The sequence below is a fragment of the Phyllobates terribilis genome, unplaced genomic scaffold (genome assembly GCF_046119375.1).
Source record: "Phyllobates terribilis strain yellow unplaced genomic scaffold, ASM4611937v1 Scaffold_1__5_contigs__length_1240528914, whole genome shotgun sequence".
NCBI lineage: Eukaryota > Metazoa > Chordata > Amphibia > Anura > Dendrobatidae > Phyllobates > Phyllobates terribilis.
Genome location: NW_027362761.1, coordinates 1,180,760,143 through 1,180,786,988, shown reverse-complemented (window position 1 = coordinate 1,180,786,988; position 26,846 = coordinate 1,180,760,143).

Genomic DNA, 26,846 nt, shown 5'->3' with positions numbered 1-26,846 from the left:
TCCTCCACATGCCTAAAAGGCCCAATTTAAAGTGCAAGCAAGCAGTATGGTATTGCAGCCTGGGGGTGGGTGGGTGGCAGGCTGCATACTTGCGCTTGCATTGCAAGGAATGGGAGAGGTACAATTGAACACTGCCCTGGGACAAGGACTTGAATGGGGATAGTTGCAAGTCTGCAACGACAGGTGCAAGGTGGGAGGCATCTTCGCATGTACCATGAACAGGAGTTTGGCATGCACACACTACAGCGGAATGCTCTCTCCTTCCCACTAAATGCACTGGGGAGGGCACAGGTAATGTTTTGGTATACGCGCTTAATCTTATGTATAAGGCACACCAGGACAAATAGGGGTGGCTGGGGACTGAGTATGGATACCTTGCTGCCGAAGCAGCCATGAGGTAGTGGCCAGTTTCGGCCTCCTCCAAACTAAAAGGCCCCATTTCAAGTGCAAGCTAGCAGTATGGAATTGCAGTCTGGGGGTGGGTGGGTGGCAGGCTGCACACTTACACTTGCATTAAAAGAAAACATAGCAGATGCTAACTTCTGTCATCATCATCATGCTCCTCACCTTGGCACTCTCAACTCCACCGATGGAGAAGTCAGGGCCCACCGGAGGAGTCTGGTTCTCTGGTGGGCTCGTCCAATGCTGCCTAAAGCAGGCCGGGCTAAGAAAAGTGTGTGGGGGGATGTTCCAAGGAGAAATAGGGGCGGCTGGGGACAGTTTATGGACACCCGGCTGCCCCCAGGCGGCTGGGGACCGTGTGTGGACACCCGGCCGTGGGGCAGCTGGGGACCGAGTATGGACACCCAGCCGCCGGGCAGCTGGGGACTGAGTATGGATTACAGGCCGCCAACACAGCCATGACGTGGTGGCCAGATTCCGCCTCCACATGCCTAAAAGGCCCAATTTCAAGTTCAAGCAAGCAAGCAGTATGGTATTGCAGCCTGGGGGTGGGTGGGCGGCAGGCTGCATACTTGCACTTGCATTGCAAGGAATGGGGAGGTACAATTGAACAGTGCCCTGTGACTTGAACTTGCATGGGGATAGTTGCAAGTCTGCATCTTCTGATGCGGCCAGGATCACTTATGATGGGCACACTTTTAGACAGTGACCTGGGAGTCAGAGATGCTTCCAGGGGTCTTCCCCATGCTGTTCCCATGTCTTTTCAGCACTTTATGCATGTGTCACACAGCACATGGCCAGATAAGGTTGTAAAATGTTAAAATGACATTTCCCGGTGAATGCATTTGTCAAAGTTGAAAGCAATACAAAAGTGCAAAAACGCATAAAAAATGCTACTTGTGATCATAGCCGAAGGTGTGGAGGAGTATTTTTGTTTTTGGTCATTTATTTTAACTTATACACAAGTCTTTTTCCTGGAAAGGATGTTCCTTAACATATTTCACAGGAAAAAAGTTTCACTTTCGTTTTTGAACGTTTTATTGTGAGCCAGTAAAAGTGGCTTAATACCTCTGACCACGTTGTTGACAGCAGTGACCTGGGGGGCAGAAATGCTTCCTGGGGCGATCCCCATGCTGTCCCCATGTCAATTAAGCACTGTCACTATCGTTGTTAGGCTTTTAAAAGACTGCCGGGGGTGCCACTGCAAAAATGCTTGGAATCTCCCATAGACTAACATTGGGCTCGTTGCTCGGGTCGAGCACCCGAGTATCACGGCGAGCTCGGCCCGAGCTTCGAGCACCCGAGCATTTTAGTGCTCGCTCAAAACTAGTTATCACACCTCCCTAAAAAATACAATTAAATCAATCAAAATATCATATTTATCAAAAAATGTCTCAATAAAAACAAGTCCTCACACAGCTCCATTGATGGAAAAATAAAAATGTTACATATCTTGAAAAATGCTTTTTTTTTTTTACAAAATTCTGAACCTTTTCTCCCTACTTAAATAAAAAAAAGATGCATGTTCGGTATCGCAGTAGTCGCACTGACCTAGAGAATTAGGTTTCCAGATCAATTTTACCACATAATGAATAAAGCAAAAAAAAAAACCCACAACACAATGATGGAATTCCATATTTTTCACCATTTCTACTGCACTTGGAATTTTTCTCATGTTTAGAGATGAGCGTTGTTCTACTCGAACTGTTCGCCAATCTCAAATTCGAGCTGTTTTGGGCGGTGTTCGAGCCGTTCGGCGAACACGAACAATTTGAGAAAAATTCGGCTGTTCGAGGTTATGTTCGATAACTGTTCGTGCACCAAAATCATAACTGGATTTTTTCTCAGTAATGATGAAAATTAATGTTAATACGCAGTTTGAGTGTACAGCGGGGTGGGGGGAGGGGCAGGGGATGGATCTCTGCAGGAACAATGAAGATCTCCATTTTTTTTTTCTCTTTCCCGCATTTACAGTGGGGAGGTGCAATCTGTCAGCCTATCAGCAGCGCACACACGGAGCGAAGTGCTTTTTTTCACACAAGCAAGGGCATGTGTCATTGGCAGTGTATGTCACATGTCCTTGCCCTATAAGACCAAGCCATTTTCCCCGTCGCCACCATTTTCTCACTGCTGCAGCTGCGTGTTAGACGGCACCGCTGTTGCTGTGTGCGCTATACCTTGTTAATTTCAAGCCAATTTTCGCACAAATATACAGATAGCTTGGGAGTAGGGAATAGTTGTGATTGCAGTCCTTTTAAGGACTAGGTTACAGCATTTCCTACGACTTTTATCAGGGAGGTCTGTGCTCTTAAATAGATCGGTTGTGGGAGTAAAGACTAATTGTAATTGCAGTCCTTTTCAGGACTAGGTTACATGAGTTCCTATCAGTTTTTGCCAGGCAGGTCTGTGCCAGTGCTGTGCAAATTTTTTTCACAGCATTTGGCTGAATCTAGCAAAGCTAATCCTTTTTGGCCTATTGCAGAGTGTGTTAGTCAGTGGAGTAGCCTATCTGTGTTGCAAGATATACCACCTGTGTATAGAATACCAATTTTTTTACTGCACCTAGTGAAGTAAAATCTTTTGGGCATAGCATCATTCTATTAGTCCATCTATACTGACCTCCATCAGGTTGCAAATTAAAACTAATTTTTATCTGCATCTACAGTACCTCTGAAAAAATATTTGGCCTTCTAGCAGTGTGTGGGACTTGCTCTATTAGTCCATCTATACTGACCTCCATCAGGTTGCAAACTGAATATATTTTTTTCTGCATCTACCTCTGAAAAAATATTGGGCTTCTAGCTGTGTGTGGGTCTTGTTCTATTAATCCATCTATACTGACCTCCATCAGGTTGCAAACTGAATATATTTTTTTCTGCATCTACCTCTGAAAAAATATTTGGCCTTCTAGTAGTGTGTCGGACTTTCTCTATTAGTCCATCTATACTGACCTCCATCAGGTTGCAAATTAAAACTAATTTTTATCTGCATCTACAGTACCTCTGAAAAAATATTTGGGCTTCTAGCAGTGTGTGGGACTTGTTCTATTAGTCCATCTATACTGACCTCCATCAGGTTGCAAACTGAATATAGTTTTTTCTGCATCTACCTCTGAAAAAATATGGGCTTCTAGCTGTGTGTGGGTCTTGTTCTATTAATCCATCTATACTGACCTCCATCAGGTTGCAAACTGAATATATTTTTTTCTGCATCTACCTCTGAAAAAATATTTGGCCTTCTAGTAGTGTGTCGGACTTTCTCTATTAGTCCATCTATACTGACCTCCATCAGGTTGCAAATTCAAAATAATTTTTTTCTGCATCTAACCCAGCCAATAGTTTTCGCCTAATACCACAGTTTGGCCACTCAGCTCTGCTCGGTTACCATCCATTGTTTTTTTGTGCAAACAACTCCAGAGTTGTGAATTAGTTAACCACCAAAATGAGTGGAAAAAGGCCTGCTGCTGGTGGAAAGGGGAATAGGCGTGTTGGGAAGGGGAAAAAAGGTTGTGTCCATGGGGTAGGTGTTAAAGCAACAGTAACATCTGCAGAAGAAAGACCATCTTCCAGCCAAACTAAAATGTCTACTTCTTTTAGCGGACAATGTGATAAGATCCCTTTCTTACGGCCACGCCAATCGCTACAAATTCCAGATGAGGCACAAAAACAGCAGGTGCTTCAACGGATATCAAGTGCTCCTTTAAGTGGGCTCTCCTCCACATCAACTTCAACATCACAAATACTCCAATCCTCAAAGGTGTCACCCAAATCGCACTTGCTTCCTCACAGCTCCCAAATCTCCAGCTGCCCGTCTGAGTATGAGGTAGAACAGATGGTTGAGTCTGCAGAGCTGTTTACTCATACTATAGCCTGGGAATCAGAGGTCGACTCCAGCGCTTCTGTGAATCCAGACGAGGAAATGATCTGTACTGATGCCCAGAATCTTTATGAGTCGGATCCAGGACCAGACGCAGAAGGTTCTGACCATAATGTAGACCCTCATTCCCAAACTGTAACTCCTGTTGGTGGAGACAATGAGGAAGACGATGATAAGACTCAAATACCTGATTGGAGCGACAACTTTAGTTTTTTGTCAGGGCAGGAACAGGTTGGCTCTGAGGACGAAGGGTGTGATAACGCACAGGGTGATGATGATGAGGTCGGAGATCCCACTTACTGTCAACCCACAGTCAGCCAAGAGATGAGGTCAGCAGAGGAGGTGCAGGAAGATGCTAGTGACGACGAGGTCAGGTTGCGCCTTCCAGGACAGAGACGTAGTACTGGAAGCACGTCAACAACTGCATCCTCAAACACAACTCTGCCTCTCACCACAAGTCGTGGTGGCTCTTCAGGTCGCATGGGTGCTAAGCCTTGCATAGCCTGGGCATTTTTTCAGATCGATAAAGATGACCCAACTCGTGTTATCTGTAACATTTGTCAGCAAAAGCTAAGTAGAGGCCAAAAAATACATAGTTTGAGTACTTCATGCATGAACCGGCACATGGACATGAAGCATGAGTTGCAGTGGGAAGCTCAGTGTGCTACAATGCGGCCTAGCCGGCCGGGCCAACCACCGTCTGCCATATCTTGTGCATCCGCGGCCTCTTCATCCTCTGTGACTGGGGGGACAGCAGTCACACCTGTTTTGGGGCGCAGACCTGCCACCTCTTTACCCGCAACAGCCAGCGTGATTGGCAGGTCATCATTTTCTTTGGAGGTGGTAACACCAGCTGGTGTTGAGCGCTGTCCGACATCGATAGCACCACCTTTGGATGAAGGCAACCTAACATGTCCGCCTGCATCTTCCTCACAGACCGGCAGTTTGCCGGGGACACCCTTATCAACCCCGTCTAAGCACAATAGCCAGCCCTCGGTCCCTCAGATGTGGACAAGTAAAAGACCATTTCCTCCTAGCCATGAGAAAGCTAAGAGGTTGAATTTCACCATCTGCAAGCTCTTGGCTACAGAAATGCTGCCTTTCCGCCTGGTGGACACAGAGGATTTTCGAGACCTTATGTCCGTCGCAGTGCCCCAGTACCAGATGCCCAGTCGGCACTACTTCTCAAAGAAAGGTGTGCCTGCGCTCCACCAGCATGTCGCACACAACATCACCGCTTCTTTGAGAAACTCTGTGTGTGACAGGGTGCATTTCACCACAGACACTTGGATGAGTAGGCATGGACAGGGGCGTTACATGTCGCTGACTGGGCACTGGGTAACTATGGTGACAGCAGGACAAGGGGCTGCTGTCCAAGTCTTGCCGTCCCCACGAGTTGTGCGTCAATCCTCTTTATGTCAAAGTTCCTCCACTGTTTCTGCCTCCTCAACCTCCTCTCGGTCTTCCTCCTGCACCCAAAGCCTGTCTGGTCATGCCACAAGCTTTCTAACTGCGCAGAAGGGATCCTGCACACCTCCTTACTATGCTGGCAGTAGGGCTCAACGTCATCAGGCGGTTTTTACATTGAAATGTCTGGGAAATGTGAGTCACACAGCTGAGGAGTTGTGGTCAGCTCTGGAGAACCAATTTCATGAATGTTTGTCTCCACTGGACCTGAAACCAGGGAAGGCCGTGTGCGACAATGCTGCAAACCTGGGTGCGGCCCTTCGCCGGGGCAATGTCACACACGTGCCTTGTATGGCTCACGTGTTGAATAGTGTTGAGCCACCCCCGTAGTGTTTGGTTCGGTTCGGTTCTTCGAACACCGGGATGTTCGAGGAACTGTTCGTCGAACTGTTCATCGAACACCTTAGAACACCGTCGAACACCGTTAAAACCAATGGCAGGCAAACAAAAACACATAGAAACACATAGAAAACACCTGCAAAGGTGTCCAAAAGCTGACAAACTGCTCAGAAGACACTCTCTTTAAAAAAGCCGGCCGGCAAATTCAGCAGCGGCATACACCGGTACCCGACAATTTAGACAAGAAGGAATAGAGCATCACACATAGATTAGATAGATAGAAACATGTCAGTCACACATATAAGAAGCACAGTGACAGTGTTGGTTACTGCACTTGTCATTTAGTGTAAAGGATTTATTAAAAAAAATATTAGTGTTTTCATGCACCGTCTCTTTAAAAAAGCCGGCCGGCAATTCAGCATCTGTACCCGACAATTTAGAACAGAAAGAATAGAGCTTCACACATAGATTAGATAGATAGAAACATGTCAGTCACATATATAATAAGTACAGTGAGAGTGTTGCTTACTGTACTTGTCATTTAGTGTAAAGGATTTATTTAAAAAAATAATAGTGTTTTCATGCACTGTCTCTTTAAAAAAGCCGGCCGGCAATTCAGCAGCGGTACCCGACAATTTAGAACAGAAAGATAGAGCATCACACATAGATTAGATAGATAGAAACATGTCAGTCACATATATATGAAGTACAGTGATAGTGTTGGTTACTGTACTTGTCATTTAGTATTAAAATAAAGGATTTATTATTAAAAAAATTGGCGTGGGGTTCCCCTTAATTTTAGGCTCTAGCGGAGGTTAAGCAGACGGCTGGGGCAGATGTTTGAAGCCTGGGAAGGGGGTAATACCCACGGAGCTTCCCAGGCAACTAATATCAGCCCCCAGCTGAATACATAGCCTTTACTAGCTATTAAAATGGGGGACCTCCCCAAAAAAATGACGTGGGGTCCCCCCTAATTTAATAGCTAGCAAAGGCTAGGCAGACAGCTGGGGGCTGATATTAATAGCCCAGGAAGGGAGCCATGAATATTGGCCCCCTCCCAGGCTAGAAACACCAGCCGGCAGCCGCCCCAGAAATGGCGCATTCATAGGATGCGCCAATTCTGGCACTTAGCCTCGCTCTTCCACGCTGCCCTGGTGCGGTGGCAGGGGGTAATAGGGTTGGGGTTGATGTCAGCTTATAATGCCAGCTGACATCAAGCCCAGGTTAGTAATGGAGAGGCGTCTATAAGACACCCCCATTACTAACCCCATAGTCAAAGTTAAAAAAAACACAAACACCCAGAATAAAGTCCTTTAATTGAAATAAAGACACAATCCTTTATTGTTCTAAATTAAACCATACTTACCATCACGCCCATTCCAGCTGAAGCCAACGATCTCCTGCAATAAAAGAAAAATAATAAAGCAACCTCATCCTTACCTTTCCATGGTTCCCACGACAGCTTCAGCTCTGCTACATCGAGATGACAGGTTGGACCGCAGCAGAACGCTGCCATCCAGCCTGTCATCCCGCAGACACTGAGAAGCGCAGGCTTGCTTGCGCTGCTCAGCGTCTCTCTGTGACGACATCCAGATGAGCCGAGGTCATGTCCAATGAACTCGGCTCACCTCATGCACGTCACTGACAGCGTGGGAAAATTCTCACGCTGAAGCGCTGATTGCAGGAGAATTTTCCCACGCTGTCAGTGACGTGCAGGAGGTGAGCTGAGTTCATTGGACATGAGCTCACCTCATGCACATCACTGACAGCGTGGGAGAATTCTCCTGCACTCAGCACTTCAGCGTGAGAATTTTCCCACGCTGTCAGTGACGTGCATGAGGTGAGCCGAGTTCATTGGACATGACCTCGGCTCATCTGGATGCCGTCACAGCGAGACAGTGAGGAGCGCAAGCATGCCTGCGCTTCTCAGTGTCTGCGGGATGACAGACTGGATGGCAGCGTTCTGCTGCGGTCCAGCCAGTCATCTCGATGTAGCAGAGCTGAAGCTGTCGTGGGAACCATGGAAAGGTAAGGATGAGGTTGGTTTATTATTTTTCTTTTATTGCAGGAGATCGTTGGCTTCAGCTGGAATGGGTGTGATGGTAAGTATGGTTTAATTTAGAACAATAAAGAATTGTGTCTTTATTGCAATTAAAGGACTTTATTCTGGGTGTTGTGTTTTTTTTAAATACTTTACTAGAAATTCATGGCGGTCATGTCTAATACTGGCGTGACCCCATGAATTTTGGGCTTGGGGCCAGCTGATAATACCAAGCTGGCCCTAACCCCTTTATTACCCAGTGAGCCACCGCAGCAGGGCCCTGGATGAGTTGGGTACAGCGCCAGAAGATGGCGCTTCTATGAACGCGCCATTTTCCGGGGTGGCTGCGGACTGCAATTTGTAGCGGGGGGGGGGGCCCAGAAAGCTTGGGCCTCCCTGCGCTGCAGATTCCAGCCCCCAGCTGCCTAGTTGTACCTGGCTGGACACAAAAATAGGGCGAAGCCCCACGTACTTTTTTTTAAATTATTTCATGAAATTCATGAAATAATTAAGAAAAAAAGGCCTTCCCTATATTGTTGTGTCTGGCCAGGTACAAATAGGCAGCTGGTGGTTGGGGGCAGCCCGTTCCTGCCTGCTGTACCTGGCTGGACACAAATATAGTGCGAAGCCCCACGTCAATTTTTTTTAATTATTTCATGAAATTCATGAAATAATTAAGAAAAAAAGGGCTTCCCTATATTGTTGTGTCCGGCCAGGTACAAATAGGCAGCTGGTGGATGGGGGCAGCCCGTTCCTGCCTGCTGTACCTGGCTGGACACAAATATAGTGCGAAGCCCCACTTCAAATTTTTTTAATTATTTCATGAAATTCATGAAATAATTAAGAAAAAAAGGGCTTCCCTATATTGTTGTGTCCGGCCAGGTACAAATAGGCAGCTGGTGGATGGGGGCAGCCCGTTCCTGCCTGCTGTACCTGGCTGGACACAAATATAGTGCGAAGCCCCACTTCAATTTTTTTAAATTATTTCAGGAAATTCATGAAATAATTTAAAAAAAATTGACGTGGGGCTTCGCACTATATTTGTGTCCAGCCAGGTACAGCAGGCAGGAACGGGCTGCCCCCAACCACCAGCTGCCTATTTGTACCTGGCCGGACACAACAATATAGGGAAGCCCTTTTTTTCTTAATTATTTCATGAAATAATTTAAAGAAAATTGACGTGGGGCTTCGCCCTGTTTTTGTGTCCAGCCAGGTACAACTAGGCAGCTGGGGGCTGGAATCCGCAGCGCAGGGAGGCCCAAGCTTTCTGGGCCACCCCCGCTGCAAATTGCAGTCCGCAGCCACCCCGGAAAATGGCGCGTTCATAGAAGCGCCATCTTCTGGCGCTGTACCCAACTCATCCAGGGCCCTGATGCGGTGGCTCACTGGGTAATAAAGGGGTTAGGGCCAGCTTGGCATTATCAGCTGGCCCTAAGCCCGAAATTCATGGGGTCACGCCAATATTAGACATGACCACCATGAATTTCTAGTAAAGTATTTAAAAAAAACACAACACCCAGAAAAAAGTCCTTTAATTGAAATAAACACACAATTCTTTATTGTTCTAAATTAAACCATACTTACCATCACGCCCATTCCAGCTGAAGCCAACGATCTCCTGAAATAAAAGAAAAATAATAAAGCAACATCATCCTTACCTTTCCATGGTTCCCATGACAGCTTCAGCTCTGCTACATCGAGATGTCAGGCTGGACCGCAGCAGAACGCTGCAATCCAGCCTGTCATCCCGCAGACACTGAGAAGCGCAGGCTTGCTTGCGCTCCACAGTGTCTCTCTGTGAGGGCATCCAGATGAGCCGAGTTAATGTCCAATGAACTCGGCTCACCTCATGCACGTCACTGACAGCGTGGGAAAATTCTCCTGCACTCAGCGCTTCAGCGTGGGAGAATTCTCACACTGAAGCGCTGAGTGCAGGAGAATTCTCCCACGCTGTCAGTGACGTGCAGGAGGTGAGCTGAGTTCATTGGACATGAGCTCACCTTATGCACGTCACTGACAGCGTGGGAAAATTCTCCTGCACTCAGCGCTTCAGCGTGGGAGAATTCTCACGCTGAAGCGCTGAGTGCAGGAGAATTCTCCCACGCTGTCAGTGACGTGCAGGAGGTGAGCTGAGTTCATTGGACATGAGCTCACCTTATGCACGTCACTGACAGCGTGGGAGAATTCTCCTGCACTCACCGCTTCAGCGTGAGAATTTTCCCACGCTGTCAGTGACGTGCATGAGGTGAGCCGAGTTCATTGGACATGAACTCGGCTCATCTGGATGTCGTCACAGAGAGACGCTGAGCAGCGCAAGCAAGCCTGCGCTTCTCAGTGTCTGCGGGATGAGAGGCTGGATGGCAGCGTTCTGCTGCGGTCCAGCCTGTCATCTCGATGTAGGAGAGCTGAAGCTGTCGTGGGAACCATGGAAAGGTAAGGATGAGGTTGCTTTGTTATTTTTCTTTTATTGCAGGAGATCGTTGGCTTCAGCTGGAATGGGCGTGACGGTAAGTATGGTTTAATTTAGAACAATAAAGGATTGTGTCTTTATTTCAATTAAAGGACTTTATTCTGGGTGTTTGTGTTTTTTTTAACTTTGACTATGGGGTTAGTAATGGGGGTGTCTTATAGACGCCTCTCCATTACTAACCTGGGCTTGATGTCAGCTGGCATTATAAGCTGACATCAACCCCAACCCTATTACCCCCTGCCACCGCACCAGGGCAGCGTGGAAGAGCGAGGCTAAGTCCCAGAATTGGCGCATCCTATGAATGCGCCATTTCTGGGGCGGCTGACGGCTGGTGTTTCTAGCCTGGGAGGGGGCCAATATTCATGGCTCCCTTCCTGGGCTATTAATATCAGCCCCCAGCTGTCTGCCTAGCCTTTGCTAGCTATTAAATTAGGGGGGACCCCACGTCATTTTTTTTGGGGGGTCCCCCATTTTAATAGCTAGTAAAGGCTATGTATTCAGCTGGGGGCTGATATTAGTAGCCTGGGAAGCTCCGTGGGTATTACCCCCTTCCCAGGCTTCAAACATCTGCCCCAGCCGTCTGCTTAACCTCCGCTAGAGCCTAAAATTAAGGGGAACCCCACGCCAATTTTTTTAATAATAAATCCTTTATTTTAATACTAAATGACAAGTACAGTAACCAACACTATCACTGTACTTCATATATATGTGACTGACATGTTTCTATCTATCTAATCTATGTGTGAAGCTCTATTCTGTCTGTTATAAATTGTCGGGTACCGCTGCTGAATTGCCGGCCGGCTTTTTTAAAGAGACGGTGCATGAAAACACTATTATTTTTTTTGATAAATCCTTTACGCTAAATGACAAGTACAGTAAGCAACACTGTCACTGTACTTCATATATATGTGACTGACATGTTTCTATCTATCTAATCTATGTGTGAAGCTCTATTCTGTCTGTTATAAATTGTCGGGTACCGCTGCTGAATTGACGGCCGGCTTTTTTAAAGAGAAGGTGTATGAAAACACTATTATTTTTTTTGATAAATCCTTTACGCTAAATGACAAGTACAGTAAGCAACACTGTCACTGTACTTCGTATATATGTGGCTGACATGTTTATATCTATCTAATCTATGTGTGAAGCTCTATTCTTTCGGTTCTAAATTGTCGGGTACAGGTGTATGCCGCTGCTGAATTGCCGGCTTTTCATGTTTCACTGTTGGCACTGTTCCCATCGATTTGGGCAATCACTGTAATGCCACAACCACCATGGCTGTGGCATTACAGTGAGTGGCAGACAATCCCTGCATGATTGGTGCTCTAAATAGCGCCAGACATGCAGGACACGCTTTTGGTGCACGAACAGTTATCGAACATAACCTCGAACAGCCGAATTTTTTGCAAATCGTTCGGGTTCGTCGAACAACTCGAACACCGCCCAAAACAGCTCGAATTTGAGATTGGCGAACAGTTCTAGTCGAACACCGCTCATCTCTAGTGTTGAACCTGGTTGTCCAGCAATTTTTAGCCCACTATCCCAGACTAGATGGCCTTCTGCAGAGGGCACGGTCGCTGTGTGCTCACTTCCGCCGTTCGCATCCCGCAGCTCAGCGACTTACATCTCTACAGAAGTCGTTGGGCCTGCCACTTCACCGGCTAAAATGCGATGTGCCTACCCGGTGGAATTCAACTCTGCACATGTTGCAGCGACTGTGGCAGCACCGACAAGAGCTGGTGCAATATGTTCTGACGTATAGCCTGGGCCAACGAGATTCAGAGGTGGGGCAAATCACGCTGGAGGAGTGGTCTCAGATCAGGGACCTATGCACCCTTCTGCACAGTTTTGAAATGGCGACGAAGATGTTTAGTGCTGACGATGCCATTATCAGCATGACTATTCCGGTGATTTACATGCTGGAGCACATGTTAAACAGAATTCGGAGTCAGGTGGTGGCACAAGAGGAGGTGGAGGAAGTAGAGGAGGAGAAGTTGTATGCGGAAGGGCTAACATCTGCAAGGTCCACAAGGTCGGCAGCACCAAGGCGGCAGGCATGTGAGGGTGGGGGAGATGGTTTAACCAGGGCGCATGGTAGCAGCCAAACTAGTGAGGAAGGTGCAGGAGCCCAGGAAGAAGTGGAGGACGAACTGATGGAAGACTCATCAGATGAGGGAGACCTTGATCACATTTCTGTTGTGCGAGGTTGGGGGGAGAGGACAGAGGAAGGAAGCATGATTGTTACCTCGCCACGAACACAACAGGGACTTGGTGCTCCTGGATGCGCAACACACATGAGTGCCTTCTTGCTGCACTACCTGCAACATGACCCTCGAATTGTGAGAATTAGAAATAATCCTGACTACTGGGCTGCCACACTGTTAGATCCCCGGTACAAAAGTAAATTTGCAGAAATTATTCCTGCCATAGAAAGGGATGCACGCATGCAGGAGTATCAGCAGAGACTGTTGCAGAATCTTACATGTGCTTTTCCACAAAATACCAGTGGTGCACGTAGTGAATCTCACAGTTCCAACTTGCCAACCGTGGGACCGTCAAGTGTTCAGCACTCAAACCGTAACAGAACCACAGTATCTGCTGGTAACATCAATTTTGCGGAATCATTTCACCACTTTTTTAGCCCATCCTTTGCAAGGCCACAGGAGACAAGAAGTCTGACACATAGTCAACGCCTAGAGACGATGGTACAGGAGTATCTCCAAGTAAACATTGAAGCCACGACTGTGTCACTGGACCCTTGCTCTTTTTGGGCTTCCAATCTGGATAAATGGCCGGAGCTAGCCACTTACGCCTTGGAGATCTTGTCATGCCCCGCAGCCAGCGTTCTGTCTGAACGTGTGTTCAGCGCTGCTGGTGGTGTGCTGACAGATAAGCGCACGCGGCTCTCCACTGATAATGTAGACAGACTCACGTTCATAAAGATGAACAAATCATGGATCCGAAACGACTTTTCTACCCCTGTGTCATCCTGGGGAGAGTAAAAGCTTGATGATTGGTTAAAATCACCCTACCAAACGTTTTAAGCTTTCAAATTACTAATCATGTTTATCTGTATCTTGACTGGAAAATAATTTGGGCTTTGTAGCAGTGTGCAGCACTGATCCTATTAGGCCATCTATAATAAGCTCCACCAGATTTAAAATTAAAAATAATTTTTAGCTGCATCTAGCCCGGAAAATAATTTTGGGGCTCCGAGATGCGCAAGACACATAAGTGCCTTCTTGCTGCACTACCTGCAGCATGACCCTCATATTGTCAGAATTCGAAGTAATCATGACTACTGGGTTGCCACACTCTTAGATCCCCCAAACTTTTCGATCAACCTTTTCATTTTAATAAAGACCAAAAAAATGGTCATTTTTGAAATTATAAGCATTAGCAGGTTGTTAGAAGCTGAAATCAAACAGTTTTCAACTCAAAACTTTATTCTAGGTGACGTTACATTTTCACATAGGACCCCTTGTTCGAAATGAGCTTCTGAACTCTCTCGTCCATTGAATTTGTCAGGTTTTGGATGGTTTCTGCTTCAATTGTTTTGCATGAGGACAGAATACCCTCCCAGAGCTGTTGCTTAGATGTGAACTGCCTCCCGCCATCATAGACACTCCTTTTAATGATGCTCCAAAGGTTCTGAATGGGGTAGAGGTCAGGGGAGCATGGGGGTCACACCATAAGTTTGTCCCCTTTTATGCCCATATCAGCCAGAGATGCAGATGTTTTATGTGCAGCATGAGATGGTGCATTATCATGCAGAAAAATGATCTTGCTGTGAAATACACGGTTCTTCTTCTTGAACCATGGCAGGAAGTGCTGTTTGAGAACATCCACATACATTATGGAGTTCATCTTTAGCGCCTTCAGGGATCCTAAAGGGGCCGACAATCTCTCTCCCCATGATTCCAGCCCAAAACATTACTCCACCTCCTCCTTGTTGGCGCTGTAGCCGTGTTTGCGTGGGGTGTCCATCAACCAGCCATCCTCCACTCCATCCATCTGGACCATCGAGCGCTGCATGGCACTCATCCGTGAACAAAACAGTTTTGAAATCAGTCTTCATGTAATGTTTGGCCCACTGGAGCCGTTTCTGCTTGTGTGAAGTGGATAGAGGAGGTCGACAGGATGGCGTATGCACAGCTGCAAACCTCTGAAGGACCCTGCATCTTGTTGTTCGGGGGACGTTGGAGGCACAAGCAGCTTCAAAAACTTGTCTGCTGCTATGACAAGGCTTTTTTGCCGCTGCTCTTTCAACCTGACGTAATTGCCTGTAGGAAAGAGTCCTCAATTTGCCCTTATCAGCACGCACACGTGTGTACTGTGAATCAGCTACATACTTCTTGATTGCAAAGACACTTCATCCTGATCATCGCACAATGTTGATTGTAGTCATGCCTTGACCTAAACACTTCACAATTTGTTGCTTCTCAGCAGCCGACACATCCTTTTTCTTTCCCATTTTGGCAGAAAATGTAGGCTGCTTAATAATGTGAGAGAGCCTTCTTAAGTAGTCTTGCCTTTCATTGGACACACCTGCCAAACTAATTAGCACAGGTGTCTGCAATTGCTTACAGTGATATAAAGAGCCCTGACACACATCACCATCAATGAGTTTAACTGACAAACAAACAAATTCTTCCCTTATCACTCCTAAACACTTTTTGCATAATAATTTGGAACGCGGTGTACATGTGCTTTTCCACAAAACACCAGCGGTTCACGTAGTGAATCTTACAGTTCTAACTTGCCAACCGTGGTCTGTATGGAATTGTTCAATAAAGGGCCCAAAATTAAGATAACATAGATGGGAGAGGTCTCTATGAATAGGAATTCCTAAGTATTTGATACCCTGTGAGGGCCAGGCAAAGGGAAAGTTGGACTGGATGGAATCCTATATGGATTTGGGGAGGGAGACATCGAGGGCCTCAGACTTCGCTGCATTGATTTTAAAATTTTACCATGTAACAAAGTGATCTATTTCAGCCATAACAGCATGGATGGATATATGTGATTGAGTGATATATACTAGGACATCATCAGCAAATAGAGAGCACTTGTACTCGGTGCCTCCCACCTCAATCCACCTAATATTGGGGTTATGGCGAATTGATGAGAGCAGGTGCTCCGTCACTAGGATGTATAAGAGAGGGGACAGAGGACATCCCTGCCTTGTCCCATTGGTGATTGTGAAAGGTGATGAAAATGTTCTGACGCACCCCCTGGGCCTTGGGACACCCGGAGCCGGACCCTTTTTGGTGGATGCTGGTGGTTGTAGTCTACGTGGCGGCGACCCGGTTCCGTGGCTCAGGGCGGTCAAACCAGTGGCGGAACTATTTATGTGGTTTTGATGTTTAAATGTCCGACTATGCCACCCGTGGATTGCGGTCAGAGTGAACCGCCGCTACAGGGCAGACCGCTGAGGCTGGTGTTGTGGGTGCAGCAGAGCGTAGCATAACTCCCCATGGGAGGAGTATAGCCTCAGGGCAGTGTATGCGGAGGATGGGGGTGATGGTGCAGGGCAGCAGCAGTAACGAAACGGAGTCAGTGATGCAGTCCAGGGCCATTACTCACAGTTCTTATTATCCAGACCACGTCTGCAGGTAACGGCTGCCCACGTCGTACTGTGCTCACCAGGTGAGGGGCTCAGACAACTCCCAGATAACTTTGGAGCACTTCACAGGACCCCCTTTGTGTGTCCTTTGTCTGGCCTTTCTTACCAACACTTCTGTCCGGCTGCCTCGGGCCTCCTCTTGGTAAACTTGGCGCCAGTTTCCCTGACCCTATGTGGTGCCTTCCTAGCGGGTGTAGCGAGGGGCTGCGCCACATAAAATGTCAGAGCCTCCGGTTTCTAGCTGAGGGTCGTTTCCTGCCTCCACTAGTTCGGGGACCGGTCTCCCCCTTTGGCCTGACCCCTTCCCGCAGGTGGATTCGGGCGTGCGGTGGCGACTCGCCCGTCCGCACCCCTGGGATCCCTTCATTCCTCGTTCCTGGAGCCTTCTCCGCTCCTCTTCCTTCCTTCTCCCTCTTCCAGGCCTGGGCCTCTGTTACTAGGCCCGCCTCCGGAGCAGAGCTCATGCAGAGCCCCTGCTCCCTGCCACTTCTGCTCAGACTTCTCTGCACTGAACTAAGATGGTGCCCACCTTTTATACTCCCTTCTCAATGCACCCAGGAACTGCTTCCTCCCTGCTCCTGCACTACAGGGTTCCCCTTCCTCAGTGTTCCCTCCCCCCACTCCAGCCAGGGACAGGGACTGTCGTGCCCATCTCAGGGGCATATTGGTCGCCCTACCCCACGGCAATGTGGTGTAATGCATGCAGGTGTCGGGTCCTGATCCACACTCCATCCTTACCTGAGAGTGAGATATCACACCTCTGGGTGAGGTGCAATACGTCTGTAGCAACCGAGCCCTCAGGGTGCTACAGTTCCATTTATCTTCAGCCTAGGTGATGTATTGCGATACAGGGCCGTGATTTTGGCTATAAAAGGGTCCCCTAGACCCCTACCCCAAGCTTTTTAAGAGAATCATATATGGCGTGCCAGGAGACTCTATGGAATGCTTTCTCAGCATCCAACGAGAGTATCTAATTACAAATTTTTAACTGCATCTAGCCCAGGAAATACTTTGTGCCTAGTAGCAGTGTCTGCTAGTCAGCGGATTATCCCGGCTGTTAAGCAAGCTACACCACCTGTAGTTTAGACACTTAATTTTTTCAAAGGAAATGCTTCGGGACCATGGGATACTCAGTGAAGAGCATCAGGAGGCACCCCAAGGCATAGGGGCTGGGACTGGCAGTAGGATGCCTTGCGGTGGACAGCCGAGCTCGATCCTTATAAAAGCTTTTTAACTGCAGCAGCTTTAGTGGACGCTACTGGAGCTGGAATTACGCGGCTGCTGGCATTAGACTTGCCCTCCAATAGATCCTTGTAAATGGATTTAAAGTGTATTCATTCAAATTAGAGAGACAATTTAAATTAAAAAGCTTAGAGCTGCCTCCACCACAGGGGGGCTCGCTCGACCCACCAGCGGACAGGCACCAGTATTGGGAGAGGGGGGCTGGCCATCAGGGTTCACCGCGGCTCTGGCACAAACCCGGCGACACGGAGGTGGCACGGGCAGGAGCGGACTGGCCGTGTCGGCTTCTCACTTTTTGGATTTTAGAAGGGCATGACATGCCTATATCTGTGTCTCCCCCTCCTTTTACTCCTCCACCTCTTTTATTTTCGCATGACTATATGTACTTGTCACTTTTCCATTTGTTAGTTGTGTCTTCTGAGCAGTTTGTCAGCTTTTGGACACCTTTGAAGGTGTTTTCTATGTGTTTCTATGTGTTTTTGTTTGCCTGCCATTGGTTTTAACGGTGTTCGAAGGTGTTCGACGAACAGTTCGACGAACAGTTCGGCGAACACACGGGTGTTCGACGAACCGAACCGAACTCGAACACTACGGGGGTGGCTCAACACTACTCATGTTATTTAGTACACATTTTGTAAAATGAATAGTGTCAGTCAAAATTACAACTCATACCATAATAAACCTGACCTCAAACAGGTATGTAAATAGAGCTTTTAGAAGAAGAGGAGGAAAAAGCAAAAGCGTAAAAACAAAAAAATTGTCAGATCTTAAGGCAATTAAATAGATTAAATTCGAATATTTTAAAAACTATTGAATATAAAACGTGTTCAGTTACGGACATGAGAGACACTGTTTGAAATAATTTCATGCAACCAGTTTTAGAAACAAAAAACGGTTACATGTAGCAAGTTCTTAAAATTTAATATTTTGTCAAAAACATTTTAGTAAAACATAAAATGAACATCAAGAACAATGTTAGCTTTTAAATCTCGTAGAAAAACACTGGAAATTCATTACACATGTAGAGAACTATTAAAACTAAAATATTTGCTTTGATGGAATAAATAATGTTCGCCTCTGTGTAGTCTGAATAATAGACACCAGGTGTATCACTAATGCATTACAGAACATCAGGTTATAAATATTAATATACAAATGTGAACACAGAAACAGAATAAAACATGGGTTTCTTATACTGTGTCTGGTGTACAGTTATGTACCTGTAGAGGTGGATGCCTGTGTTCAGTGTTTGCTATGTAATCACATCCCAATATTTTAGAAATAAAGGACCTGCTGTTTTTGATACCCCAGCATATGACTATACATGCATGTTGTATTTGTTTTATCTTTACATGATAAGGTGATATCTCAATAGTATTGGCACTTGGAACTTGCCTAAACTCCTTCCTAAGAGATTTTTCTTTCAGCCATTGAGATTGTTCAATTACACCTTGAAGAAATGCTGGATGGGTATTTTTCAACCTGTAACAATTCCACCCCTCAGTGCTGAGCTGTCTGTACAGTACTTGAGAGCTTAGTTGTCCAGTCTGGTGCAGGGACGTGCTAAACTGTCTGTATAGTGACTGACAACTCGGTTGTCCAGTCTAGTGCAGAGGCGTGCTGACCTGTCTATGTTTTTATTGAGAACTCAGCTGTCCAATCTGAGACTGGGAGGTGCTGCGCTCTCATCAGGTGTTCCCAGTTCACTTGATTGTTCAGCTATTTAACTGAGCTGGCAGTCCCAGAGAGCTGTCAGCCGTAGATTCTACTAAGTGTGGTTGGTTTACTCTGTACCTTGTATTTTGCTTGTTGATGTACCGCTGTCTAACATTGGACCTTGTTCTGACCATCCATCTGTTTAACCCCTTTGCTCTGATCCACTATCCTCCTGGTATTTTGACCTCGGACCGTTACCTGACTACAACTTTGTCTCTTCCCTATATTTATGATGTACCCTCCTGGCTATTGACCCCAGGATTAATTGACTATCCCAACTCATGGTTTGTCCATGAGAAGTGACTCAGCATCACACTTATGCTTAAGACCACTGGCCACATTTAGTCTTCTTTAGTGTAAAGACAGTTGGTACATTACAGTATTACGTCCATTTTCTTTCTACTGACACTTACAAGGTAATTTGTTCATAATTTCATAATCATGTGCTGGCTTATCAACAAGGGAAGAACATAACCCATTTTCTGGATGCAAAATTGTTAAAGACAAGGTAGTCCACATAGTCTCATTCTTGCATTAAAGACTAATTCAGTATGTTCCTATCAATATGATTATATATGAATGTATAGTGTACTTCTGTGGCTGAGTTATTCATTTTATTTTTTTCTGTAATATACCTGCTCACACAAGTGGATACACATATCAAAAGAATGCTATATAAAGAGCAGTAGCCCAAAAGTGAGATAGTGTGTGGCTGAGACCAAAGAAAAAGAAAATGCCTCAAGGAAGCTTTCTGACTGAGACACAGCTGTAGGGAAAAGTGATATCATATTGATAGAGTGATTTATTGCCCCTGTAAGACACACTAGAAGAATTAAGAGAGCATGGGGGTGCGAGAGCAAAAGTCATAAGAGCTGTGGTCTGCAGAATGGTAGAATCTTCCATAAAGTTTTAGTTGGAGGAAAAGAGGACTCTCTTAAGGAATTTCTTATTATTCAGCAGATAAAAAATGAAAAACCTTGAAGAGCATGAGAGAAAAATTATCTTGGTAGAGTGATTACCCTTTCTGATAAAGATTGATTTGAAACGTGCGTCAAGGGGTACTGAATGGAACATTTCCACTGTAGGTAATGTACTTGGTTCACAAATACTCTATACTGGGACATATATGTATAATGTAATTACAGATTGGTACACCTTAGAGCTAAGCACTCTTTTATTATAATTATCTGACTCTGCCTTCCATATGGTTGCACAGGCTTAGACTATATGATTGTGATTTCTATTAGGTGCACTAGCAGTTACTTGTTACAATAATTCAAACCTCGTAGCACTATAGCACTTTCATGGCATTTGTTTCTATATTCTATTTAATTTGTTAGCATTTTCTTGTTGCACGGTGCCTTATAGACTGACCTTATCGACCTGCATTCTTTGTTTATATACCTATATTTATTTAGATGTATTATGCTTCCCACCACCGTAGAAGGTGTTCTGGAATTCTTTTGTTTTGATTCTCCTATACATTATGTACATATTGTACGATTCCATTGGTGATCAATATACCCTGTCTATGGTAATCAGTACATTAAGAGTAATTTTGATACACCTGATATTCGTCTACAGCTTTCATATTACAGATCAATCTTGGCTATGTATTTATCTTGGTATGATGTCATACCCTGACTACATCTATGGCATGTTATTTCATCATCCAGTGTATTGTTCTTGCATGATTCGTTATCCTCGCTTTTGTGTGTTTTTAATGTTTTAATATTGTTCTGTGTAATTCAATAAAAGTACTTTGTTCATAAATTATATTGGTGTTTGGGGGTCTATATCTTTTTGGATAGTTAAACTAAGCTCCAAATATACAACTTGCATTTTTACACTTTCTTAAAGTCAAGTTTCAACCACCCCATTATCATTGAACAGATATTTCCAAAAAGTTGAAGGCTAGAAAAAAAGGTTCACAGTACATAACAAATAACGTAGTTATAATAATTTATTGTTACAATAGAGCAAAAAATAATATTTTGTACTGTACTCTTAACTATAGTAGACCTTTGAGACAAGGTGTATGCAAATTAGTAAAACTAAATTAGCATACTGTCTTGGTGAATTACTTTAAGCTCAATCAAATACAATCAATTGATTAATCAGTTCATTCACTCCTGTTCTCTAAAATTAGGAGCATGTAAATGAATATTTATGAGAGTATTTAATTGCAGACACTTGCTTGCATATATTATCCAAAGTTGTTTCTAGTGTGGGTTTCACTTATCTGTAAGCTTGCACCTGTCTGAAGGTAACCGAAGTCCAAAGGTCTACAGGAAATTAAACAAACTATAAAGACCACAGTTATCCCTAAAAATAAAAGTTACAGAACCACAAAAATAGAGATCCAGATCCATCCATGAAGCCAGTATTAAAGTTACAGCAACAATTTCCCACGATGACCTCTAAAGTGACCCCATAGTAGAGTCAATCAAGGTAAAATGGAAAAAGATACACTTCCCTTACCTACAGTCTCACATTGCCCTCTTCCATTGGAAGCAAGATGAACAGCAAAATAGCTGTTGCAATTTATTTTTTTGTTGTGGACTTTGATTGGCAACAGTAGTCTACAGCTGACAGCCACAGGCCCCCGGTTAAAAAATCCAGATATTCTGCTGGGAATTTGAAGACTGTGGTTATTTCATTCCCCCTTGGACTCTCCTCCCTCCTTCCTCATTTTGGGCCAGAGATTTTAAAAAGTTCTGGTGAACTCTGCCAGTGTATATTCCCTGGTAAGTCAATGATTCGAATAAGTGTCATGTAATACTACATCTATGCTACAAATTTATGGCTAAAAGCCAGTTTCAGGATTCTGAACAGGGTCCAATGGTAAGTAGCCACTGAGCCGACCCTCAGGATTAAAAAATAGTTAGTTTTTAATAAATTTCAGCTTGAGATAACCCCAATAGAACCTTGTACCTTAAAGAATAGCAATTTTGGTTCCTATTTGACATTACTGTGGAGAAACTATATTTTTGACACAACCACTTTGGACATTTCCCCAGGCATGAACTTCTAGTTTCAGCTTTCTTGCTTAACCTAATTGCATATGACCTTCATGTATGATTCAGACACTGTTAGAGATGGGTAAGGTCGTGATGTCTGCTCTGCAAACTTACAATGCACAGTGACTCCCAAAGCCTGGGAAGGTGGTGGAAAGTCCTGGCCTATAGTGTAAAACAGACAAATGAGGCATGTGGCGGCTGAAAAAGGAAGCTGAGAGGGAGCGGTGGGTGGACAGATGGCAGCAGGGCATCCTAAGTGAGCTGAGTATTAGTTTTTGTTTTTGTTTTTTTAATATTATGTTTATTATGCTCTGTAGTCTGTAGAGACCCCACAGCATTATAAGGACGATTTAGTTTATGGCAAATAACTTAGCTGCAAATTTACTAGGAAAATCCATGAATACAGGAGAATTCAAATTTTCAAATGATCCGCTCATCATTAGACAATGTCCTTTTGGATTTTGTGGGAGAGAGCAACATTTTTGATAAGCCCTGAATATGCAAGACATGTCTAGAGTATCATGCAACCACCATGTCTGATTGTTGATAAGATGTTACAGTTTTGGACTGCATGCCATATTTATTGGGACCAATGTTTTCCCGAAAAGTTAAAATTTTCAAATCCAAAAGCCTTCATTTCATAAAACTTTTGTTTGCCAATTGAAAATGAGAACAAACATCATATTAATTGTTGCTGTTTAAAAAAAACCTTTCCTATCCATAAGTGAAAGATTATAGAAAGAAGAATACTGGCAATCACTTCATATAAATTGGGCCTAAATCAGTCTACCATTTGCCCCATATTTTCGTGACAATATAAAAATTTTTTGCCAACTTTGATGTAAGTTCTTAATTAAAAAAATGATTTCATGAACTTTCATATCATTTAATTAGAGCACAAAACTGAACAGACATCTTGCTAGGAGATTATATATTTGATTAAATGAGTATACGACTTTGTTCAGACATTAATATGTAATGGGATAAAATGACTGAATTAGATTAATTAGCGCGTTACATAAAGAGAGAAAAATAATTAAAATGGAATGAACAAGATTTTTTACACTTGAAATAAAATTTAGAAATTGAAATACATCTGAGAGCTCCAATGTAGTGAAATCCTGGTCACGTAGGTCGAGAGCAACTCTTTTTACTTTCCAAGTGCTCTGAAGAATGTTTGTTAAGAATTATGTATTGCAATGACCTTGTGCTGATCTCATAAGATGATGAATATGTCACACGTCTGACGATCATAGGATTCCTTTCTCTGTCACTTCAGTCACTCGGAGGAGATCAAATAAAGTCAAACATGCCCCTAGGTGTTGAACAGAACATTTAATGATTTTATGGGAAGTAAAAGTAGCAGATGACACCGGTTCCATCATAAACTTCACGCTATGTCACCTTAATCAAATGTAAGAGGGAGGAAAGGCCCCCGACTGGCAGTGTAAGTGACCCAAAAGGATGCGGGATGAGCATAAAACAGCATAAAACTCTTATGATTTATTTAACTAGAAAAGACAAATTATGTTTGAAGAATAGAATGCAAAGGAAATGTTGAAGTTGAGACATTAGGTCTGTCGGAGACAGCTTGCAATCTTATTATAAAAGGACAATTTTTCACTATAAAATTTTTTATAGATGAAGTAAAAAATGTTCAAATGTTTAAAAGATATTAAAGTATATGTCGGAGTAAAATAGGGGTTTCCTTATGTTCCTAAATGGGAAAAAATGTGAAGTAATGATAAAAACAATCAACTTTGCAATTTACCCCTTATTACATGTAAAGAAGAAGGTCGACACTCAGAGAAGGGAGGTGTTTTTAAGAAGGTAACTCAGAAAGTCAAGATACAGCACTCTCATATGCTTATTGCTTTTTATTAAATCCGAAGGAAATTTTTAAGTCAATTGTAATTGTATATAATACAGAAAATCAAAAATATTCATCCATATCAATTGTCATTTCTCAGATATTATTCCACTGTGACTTTTTAAAAATTATAACGTTTCGGCTCATCCCGAGCCTTGTTCACATATAGTCACAGTGATCAGATTTGAATCTGATCAGGGTTTATGATATCTGTGTTTGGTCTCGTACCCCTTATTACAAATCCTCTCCGTTCTGAAGAATAAGGGATTTTTAGCTCTATAGTTTACTGCTCTTTGCAAAGGTTGACTGCTGGTTTAATAGACAGGGAGCATGAACTTGCAAACTCTTTGTTATACCCTTGTTCTGAAGCTGGCCATATTGCTGGATCTGACCAGCTTCAGTATCTCTGTTCTCCTCCGATGCTACATAGGCATAGCGGCATCTGCCTGAAGAATAAGTGAGCGCACACTTCGTACTAGTGGCTCTGCCCTTCTGCCAGCCTAAGTAGTCATTCATAAAGAGATTAACAGAGGAATAAAATGTGTTCTGACATCTCCTGCCACGAATAAGAACCACACACAAATGCCGGTTTGAAACGCGTAGGTTTGTTGCTAATATTCCAAGAATGTCTTGTTTTTTAATGTTTCAACAATTTTAATTCGGATGTTTAAAAAAAAGTCTTTGTTTTTATTCCCGCTGGAAAATAATTGAGAAATTTTCACTAACTTTCTAAGTCCCATTCATCAAGAGATACAGCTCTGAAGATTGAGGATGACAACACCCCTTTCAGGACCCATATAATGTTAGAAATACTATGGTTAAACAATTCAATATATCAAATTGGTTTGAAAAATACACTTATTATATAAGTAAATAGCCTCATATAGAGCAGATACACAAAAACAAGCCAGAAAACCAAAGAAAAAGCTTCAAAGAAAAGTCCCTGTAAGGCTTAATTCAGACGTCCTTGATTTTTCACATGTTCAAAAATCAGTCCGAGTGTCACCAATGTTTTGAATTTAAGTTTCATCAGTGTTTGGTCCATGTGTCAGTTTTTACCATCTGTTTCATAAATGATTTTCACTGATGAAAAATTAAATAATTAAATTGCTGACTCGATCCGTGTATTGTCAGTGATTTTCATGGACTCATAGATTTGTATAGTGGGTCATTTTTATCTGCTACTCCTATTGAAAATTAATTTGTCTCAATGATTTTATTCTGCAGACCTACAGTCTGCAAAAAAACCACAAATATGTTAATAGTAACATAGTAATATGTTAATAGATGTTTTCTATCTATGGATAGAAGACGTACAAAAAAAAAACGAACATCTAAATCAGAGCTTAATATAATGTCGGACCACTCCAAACATAAGATAATTCATATTTCTGTATCCACTTATGACCAAAGTCAGGTAATCTTACAGTCTGCTCAAGTATCCCAAAAAATAGATCTTTCAATTTAAACCAAAATGCCAATCTATGCTGGTTTATTTGAAAAAATAATCGAAATTGAGAAGCCTCAGGAATAGCTAATTTAAAAGATAGCAAATAGCAAGCATTCGAGACTACTCAGGTCTTTTCATCAACTATGCCTGATGAACAGACTTGAGTAATCTTTAACCACTTCTCCCTGATGCCTGTTTTCACCTTCCTGACCAGGCCAAATTTTCCAATTCCGACCAGTGTCACTTTATGAAGTATCAACTCTGGAACGCTTCAACATATCCCAGAGATTTTGAGATTATTTTTTCTTGACACATTGTACTTTATGGCAGCTGTAAATTTAGGTTGATATTTTTTGTGTTTATTTGTGAAAATGTTGGAAATTTGTCAAAAATTGTAAAAATTGTGCAATTTTCAAACTTTTAATTTTATGTCTCTAAACCAGAGAGTTATATCACAGAAAATGTTTAATAAAAAACATTTGCCACATGTCTATATAACATTAGCATCATTTTTTAGGAATAATTTTTTTAGGAAGTTAGAAGGGTTAAAAGTTTATCAGCAATTTTTCATTTTTCCAACAAAATTTACAAAACCATCTCTTTATGAACTATATCTCATTTGAAGTGACTGGGACCTATATGATAGAAAGTATCAAGATGTGACATCATTTTAAAAACTGCACCCCTCAAAGTGCTCGAAACCGTGTTCAAGAAGTTTATTAATCCTTCAGGTACTTCATAGAAATTAAAGCAATATGAAAGGAAAAAATGTTGCAAGGGTAATAGGAGAAAATGTACACCAAAATGTGTTGTACAATTGCTCCTGAGTATGCTGATAACCCATGTGAGGAGCTGGTCACTTCCAAAAGACTATTGGGCTAATACACGTAGAGCTGAGTCCACGGCTCTAGGGAATGCAGACTTTTTCCAGCACAGAACACTGGTTCCTTCGATCTTATTATTGTTTTTTATTAGAGATTTGCATGCTCATCAGTTCAGCTTCAGGAATTAATGTTTCCATTCGGTGACAGTAAGCAGAGGAAGACGACTGGATCTTATGCATAAATAAGGCCAGACCCAAGATTGGTAATGAGGTAAAGCAATCATTCCATTAATCTCGTTAGTGTATCGGGGCCTTAAGCCATTGTCCTGCCAGAAACTAGTCCCAGTGTGTGAATAGGGATGGTAGACCTAGCGGAGCCATCACCACAGGGGGTATCATATGCAGTTCCAGGGGATGGGATTTTGGAATATTCCTCATTCTTTGAGCAAAAGGCAAATGTTTAAGGGGGATGTTGTGGAGACTTCTGCCAATCCAGGGGGCAGA